Source organism: Salvelinus fontinalis, chromosome 42 (assembly GCF_029448725.1).
Source record: "Salvelinus fontinalis isolate EN_2023a chromosome 42, ASM2944872v1, whole genome shotgun sequence".
Classification (NCBI taxonomy): domain Eukaryota; kingdom Metazoa; phylum Chordata; class Actinopteri; order Salmoniformes; family Salmonidae; genus Salvelinus; species Salvelinus fontinalis.
The window spans coordinates 8685761-8693655 of NC_074706.1; the positions used below are offsets into that span (position 1 = coordinate 8685761).

A 7895-nucleotide genomic window follows, 5' to 3' on the forward strand; every position below is an offset into this window, starting at 1 on the left:
AACATTTACCATCCATTATATCTAAAGGGATAAAGAGAGACGGGGGAGAGAGATGAGACAGGGATTTATTTACATCAGTGTGCTTTTTTGGGCTCTTTTTAAGGAAGGCGAATACGAGGACAGTGGGAAAGGGGGAAGGGGGTTGAAGAGTGGTAGAGGGGGGGGGTATGGGGAGGTGAGGTAGGCTCAGTGGAACCGTTGGCACCCCATGGGGATGGGATTTGAGGTTCCATGGAGGTGGCAGGGGCGAAGGGGGCAGGAAGGGGATTTGGGGGCGTTAGGAGAGGGACCCCTGCTAGGCTGAGGAGAACAGGAGAGGCACTGCTCTCTGCCTGATAAGAGAGGAGAACGACGCCTCTATTAGCAATAACCCGCTACACCTACAAGGCAGATCGCCAGAAAAAACAAAATGGCCGCTACTCTGTTTTTTTTTGGAGGGGAGGGGTTGCATGCTGTTTGCAATGTGGGTGTTGATGTTTTATCGTTCAGTCATAAAGCAAAAATATCCCCTCTATATACACTGGTTTTGAGCCGTTGAACCACAGAAGAAAGAAAATTACCTCAGGGACCAATATACACTACGATAATAGATTATTTGATATAGAAACACATACAGTACTGACTTCAAAATTACTGAAAATATTCCAACTTTTTAAAGTCTTATAAATCCTACTTAAATCAACAGTAAAGCAGCCATCTCAAGAACATGTCTAAAACGGTCTATTTGATAACGAACCCCTAGTGTCTATGTCCTTATATATGTGGCGATTATTCCTGGGTTTCTGGAAATAGCCCTCTCTCTTTACACTCAGTGTTTCTCATTTGGGAAATACAACACATTCTGACACACGGGGCGACCGGAGCGTACCGGAGCGCTGGGAACGCAGCTTCTTGATTTTCTGCCTGGAAGAGGTTTGCGGCCGTGAATCCTGCCATAAAAATGTGCATCACTTCATAAAACGGATGGGATTCGCGGCCGGCCCGAGGTGTCGACATGGGAATGGAGGCACTGAGGAGGCCATTTATGGAGAAGTACTAAAATAATGCACAGGGACGGGGAAACACGGAGTCTGGGAGATAAGAGTGGATACATACGAACACACACACACATACACGCACGCGCACACACACACACACACACACACACGCACGCACAGGGGAGTGTTTTAACAGGCAGACAATAAACAGCTCAGGTATTTTCTAGACTAGCCTACTAATAATAGATTATTATTATGACCAATCAAAGTGGTAACTCCAGTACCGATCAGTTATAGAGCGTGGATACAACTTCAGATGGCCCGTTGTGAGTAGTGGTGTCGGTTACATGAAATTAGATGTTGTTTCCGTTCTCTGGGTAATTATTACATGGTCCTTGTGGTATTTTGTTTGCTTAAAAATATCACAACTACAGTCATAAGCGGTTCGCTGATTGTTGCCAAACGGGATTGAGAAAGCCAAGCCCAAAACAAATATTTCCCCCACGCAGAAAATGAAACCACAACCCCTTTAATTATCAGATCAAAGTTACATCAAGCCTAAGTCACTTTCACAAACCAATGATCATTGTTTGTGAGCTGTGTAATATATTTCCTACAGTACAGTCTTAAAGGGACGCCTTCTCTTCTCCCCTGGCTGTGTCTCACTGTGGGGATAGCTAGTATCCCGCCCCTTGTTATGTCATGATCAGCAGTTCTCATTCCAGAGATAGTTGAGAGATTGGGTGTGGAGGTGACACACACGGGTACACACACGGGTACACACACACACACGCGCGCGCACACACACACACACACAGACAGAATAATAAACTCATTCACTGCTTTTAATCTGACCTGCTGTTCCCGTCTAGAAGAAAAAGGGTGTGAAGGGATAGAGGGGTGGGGGAACAAAAGGAGTGTGTGAGTGCAAATGTGTGTGTGTGTGTGTGTGTTTAGTCATCAAATCAGCAGGTTTGGACTGGACTGTGTAGGGGTCTGGTCAGTATCCATTCAAACTCCTCAACGATATCAGACTCCCATCTCGTACCCCCACGCCTAACCAAGCTGTGGCCCATTCTTAGTAGCCAGCTCATAGTTCAGTCTGTACACTAGAAATAGACTTTGATTTCAGACATTTGAAAAGCTCATGAAAACATCTCAAATAAAAACGATTGCCCAGCACGAGGCACAACCTGGTGATGCTCGGAGCCGAGGTGTGCTGCTCAGACCACTGTACTACGGCAGTTAAACAACGCTCTAAGCAAGCCGCGAGAACACTAAGAATACTGATGAAACCTGATGCTAATAGCGCATTGTTTTTCATTATTTCGTTTTAGCGTCCCCCAAACCATAACCATAACCATAACCACTCGGAATGCCTAAACTGTTAACCTTTGAGTTGTTTCTGTTTTAACTCTTTAACCACGGAGAATTAATGCATAAAAATAGACGTTCATCCATAATACGTCAAATTTCAAAGGGAAACTAGAAGATCTTGTTGCATAGTTGGCTTGGACCTAGAAACTCCTATGTTAGCACTAGCCATTAGAGCTCCAGATACCCACTACCCACTGATTAGCAATCCGTGCTAATTCATTCAATAGACTGTTTAAAACCCATCACCGGCGTCTTTGTTTGCACTGGCCGGCGAGCTATTGACACGGCTAAAATAAACATACACACATGCAACACTCTACGTGGAAACGAAGTCTCTCTCTCACACACACACACACACACACACACACACACACACACACACACACACACACACACACACACACACACACACAGTCTGGGTCTGATCAATGTAAAAACATCACGCCTGTGTCAGAATGTCAGAATCATTATACCCCCTCCACTCCTCCTTTGCTCCCTCCCTCCATCTCACCCTCCTTCTTTCCCTCCTTTCCGGAAGCTGTAACTCCTCAATTCATTACTGGTTCATAACAACCTTTTCCATTACTGTCACAGCCGTTTCTACATGTTAACAAATCAGACCCCTGTGTTCCTGCCGTGTGGTGTGCGTGTCAAAGGGGATGTTTTATGCATCAGGGTAATGTATACAAACCCTATCCCCATGAACATGATACTGCAATGCTGTGCTGAGGTGAGACTCACAAGGTTAATCACATGAATTACAACGGGAAAGAGACTACAGTTGGATGTGTGTGTGTGTGTGTGTGTGTGTGTGTGTGTGTGTGTGTGTGTGTGTGTGTGTGTGTGTGTGTGTGTGTGTGTGTGTGTGTGTGTGTGTGTGTGTGAGAGGGTGTAAGTGTGTGGGTGTGTGTGTGAGTGTGTGTGTGTGTGTGTCAGAGAGAGAGAGTGTGTAGGTGTGTGTGTGTGTGTGTGTGTAAGAGAGAGTGTACGAGTGTGTGTGTGCATGTGCATGTGCGTGTGTGTTAAAATCCACTAGAAATGAAATGAGAATCTGCTCCTTGGATTCTCCACACAAACAGTTGGTGGGAAGAATGTGAGCTGCCTCTAGCAGGGAAGCATAGGGTTTCAGAGCCGTGCCTGGCCTTGGCTGTCTGTTCTCCAACTCACCCAGTCACCACACCTGGAAGCAATACTGAGAAACCCTATTACATAGAATAACAACAGGCTATTTATACCCGTATATCACACGTACTTTATTTTTGTAATGGCGCTGGGTGTTCAGTTGCAAATTGCTTGTGTCACTTTCCCCTGCAACTCGTAAGAAGGTGTTTCTGACTTGCCCAAGAAAATAAGAGAATATCAGCGAGCGCATGTGAGTGCGTGCGTGTGTATGTGTGTGTGTGTGTGTGTGTGTGTGTGTAGGGACAGGATGAAAACGTTATAAATGACATGTCCTCCTAAGCACACACACAAGGGGCCCAGGTAGGTAGGGAGAAATAGGCCAGAGGAACAAGAGAGAGAGAGAGAGAGGACGTCGAAAACTCAGACTTCATCAATCTGTTTCTCTAGTTTAAGGCCAGCTGAAGCACTCTCTTGACCCTGATCCCACCCGTCACAAATGCCCGTTACTTCCTGTGTGGCTTATTGCAGTGTTGGAATGTTCACACATCTGTCTAGTTATTCAATGTCAATACGTCTCTAACCCTTTATTGTGCCAAGTACACTCTGTATGAAAAAGCATTGGCAAGAATAATGTACTAATAAGTTAGGTCTATTGTAATGAACATCAACTTCAACCATTAACAAATGAACCAGCCTGCTGTACACAGCACAACTCCAGAGTCCATTTCCCTAAGGGTCTGTTTGGGTTTTGTTCCTCTGAGGCTGAATCCTCTGTCCCCAAGGAGCTGGCCGCTTGTTCTATTTCTGAGGCGAACCATGGGGTTCTGCAGTTGCTTTCATTTTTCACAGTCTTTAAGGTTTTTAGTCTGTAAACATGATAGTTAATTTTTAAGACTCTTGTCACAAACAATGCACCCTCGAGACAGCAGGAAAACAGGATTTGGGTCCTCTCGAATATAAATACACCACGTTTTTTATTAAAAAAGACTAAATAAAAACCCAAGTAATCCCCTATGCAGCTGCTGGAACGAATGTGAGGAACGCAACAAGATGCAATCAAGGTACAACATCGGTTGGTTTACCACAGAAGTGCATAGCATGCAAAGCTCTCCAGAATTAATCTCTGTATAGTTGTATTTAGTCCTGTTATTTCAAGAATTCTAACTCTTGACTTGTGTGTGTGAATGTGTTATGGGCTGTGTCCGAATATCCATACTAGCTAACTAAAGAGTATGTAAAAAAAATAAAGCTTGATATACTGAACAAAAATATAAACGCAACATGTAAAGTGTTGGTTCCATGCTTCATGAGCTGAAATAAAATACATTTTCCATACGCACAAAAATATTATTTCTCACAAATTTTGTGCACAAATTTGTTTACATCCCTGTTAGTGAGCATTTCTTCTTTGTCAAGATAATCCATACACCTGACAGATGTGGAATATCAAGAAGCTGATTAAACAGCATGATCATTACACAGGTCCACCTTGTGCTGGGGACAATAAAAGGCCACTCTAAAATGTGTGTAATATACACTACTGTTCAAAAGTTTGGGGTCACTCCTGTGTTCCAATAGCATGTTGTGTTAGCTAATCCAAGTTTATCATTTTAAAAGGCTAATTGATAATTAGAAAACCCTTTTGCACAATTATGTTATTATCTTTTGCTGAAAACTGTTGTGCTAAATAAAGAAGGAATAAAACTCGCCTTCTTTAGACTAGTTGAGTATCTGGAGCATCAGCATCAGCCATTTACAACATTAACAATGTCTACACTGTATTTCTGATCAATTTGATGTTATTTTAATGGACAAAAAAATGTGCTTTTAATACAAAACAACAACATTTCTAAGTGACCCCAAACTTATCAATGGTAGTGTATGCTCATTCACAAACATGTGAGTGTCTGTGATCGTTTAAATCTCTGATCGCTTGACCCAGTAAAATAAGAGCTTTTCATTAAAAACACAACTTCATTCAAGAAAACGCTTTTCCCTGTTAAGTCTCATGGCATACATATAGATACAGGGGTTCCCAAACTCTGCTCTGCTGCGCTGTAATTGGTGGGTTCCTGAGAAAAGGAAACAATGTAATTGGAGGGATCCAGACTGCTGTGGTTTAACTGGCAGAGATTTAGACTTTGGGAGGGATTCTAGGGTAACTGAAGGGTGATTGCGTGGAGAGAGCCTGATTGCACAGTACGCTGCTCACAGCTTGACCACTCTGCAGGCTCCACACATTCACATTCTGGAGCTCTCTCTCAGATTCAGAGGGTTTGAGAGTCACATGTACAGGGTTGCAGGTGTGATTGCAGGGTACAGTGAAAATCTTAGGCTCCGAGCTCCAGCATGCAGGACTCAGGGAAATAAAATAATGAAAAGGGAATAAACAACAACACTATAAGCAGAAATAGCAGTATATACATCAGAACTGTAGCAGTGATGAATAAATACATGTCCATTGGGGTGGAGGCAGAGTAAGGACTGTAATGAGTATAGGAGGAGTAAGTATCTGACTAGTGGCGACTATTCAGCAGCCTGTTGGTCTGAGGTTAAAAACTATTGGCCAGTCTTCCAGTTTTTTGCCATGAATCCCTTCCTTCCTTCCTTCCTTCCTTCCTTCCTTCCTTCCTTCCTTCCTTCCTTCCTTCCTTCCTTCCTTCCTTCCTTCCTTCCTTCCTTCCTTCCTTCCTTCCTTCCCAGGCTGGATGAGTCACTATAGCACACTGTGACTGCTTTACACCCTCTACCCATAATCCAACAGTTTGATTCAACCCCAGGCAGCACCAATCAGATCTGCTGCTTGTTGAGTTTTGGCAAACATGCCACTGACTGAAACAAACATGTTAACTAACTAGGCAGAGTAGGGTAAGAATGATGGCATCCATCCCTGCTGCCAGCATGAGGAGCTGTGTCCTGCCAACCCATGCCATGGTGATGCCAGGGTGATGCCAGGGTGATGCCAGGGTGATGAATCGCAGATGCTGTAGGGGGGCAAGGGCAACCCGCTGCTCAGCTCACACGAGTGGGTGCTATGTGTGTGTAAGAGGAAGGGATGGGTGTGAGGAGGTTGGCACAGTCTGATCACGCTACATTCAGCCAAGGGCTCAGAACAAATCTGTTCATTCAGACGGACCATTGTCACAAGTGATCCAACAGGTAAATAATGAACGGACCCTCTCGCACGTCAGATGATTACATGTTTCAACAGTCATATGGAACTCAGTCACAGAGGCAAGAACGCAACTGCAAAAAACATATTGGAATGACCGAACCACTATCACACTTGCATCTCTGAAGTAATACCTCATTAACACCAATATTAACACTAGTAATACCTCATTAACACCAATATTAACACCAGTAATACCTCATTAACACCAATATTAATACTAGTAATACCTCATTAACACCAATATTAACACTAGTAATACCTCATGAACACCAATATTAACACTAATAATACTTCATTAACACCAATATTAACACTAGTAATACCTCATGAACACCAATATTAACACTAGTAATACCTCATTGACACCAATATTAAACACTATGATTACCCCATTAACACCAATATTAACACTAGTAATACCTCATTAACACCAATATTAACACTATGATTACCCCATTAACACCAATATTAACACTAGTAATACCCCATGAACACCAATATTAACACTAGTAATACCCCATTAACACTAGTAATACCTCATTAACACCAATAACACCAATATTAACACTTGTAATACCTCATTAACACTAGTAATACCTCATTGACACCAATATTAACACTAGTAATACCCCATTAACACCAATATTAACACTAGTAATACCCCATTAACACCAATATTAACACTAGTAATACCCCATTAACACCAATATTAACACTAGTAATACCTCACGAACACCAATATTAACACTATGATTACCCCATTAACACCAATATTAACACTAGTAATACCTCATTAACACCAATATTAACACTATGATTACCCCATGAACACAAATATTATCACCAGTAATACCTCATGAACACCAATATTAACACCAGTAATACCTCATGAACACCAATATTAACACTAGTAATACCTCATTAACACTAGTAATACCCCATTAACACCAATATTAACACTAGTAATACCTCATTAACACTAGTAATACCCCATTAACACTAGTAATACCTCATTAACACCAATATTAACACTAGTAATACCTCATTAACACCAATATTAACACTAGTAATACCCCATGAACACCAATATTAACACCAGTAATACCTCATGAACACCAATATTAACACTAGTAATACCTCATGAACACCAATATTAACACTAGTAATACCTCATTAACACCAATATTAAACACTAAGATTACCCCATTAACACCAATATTAACACTAGTAATACCTCATTAACA

General features: G+C 42.1%; 1 protein-coding gene across 1 annotated transcript in view; it reads right to left on the bottom strand.

The window, feature by feature from the left end:
• LOC129841361 (teneurin-3-like) overlaps positions 1-7895 on the bottom strand; it is a 527857-nt gene that overhangs the window by 232140 nt on the left and 287822 nt on the right. The window lies entirely within an intron of this gene.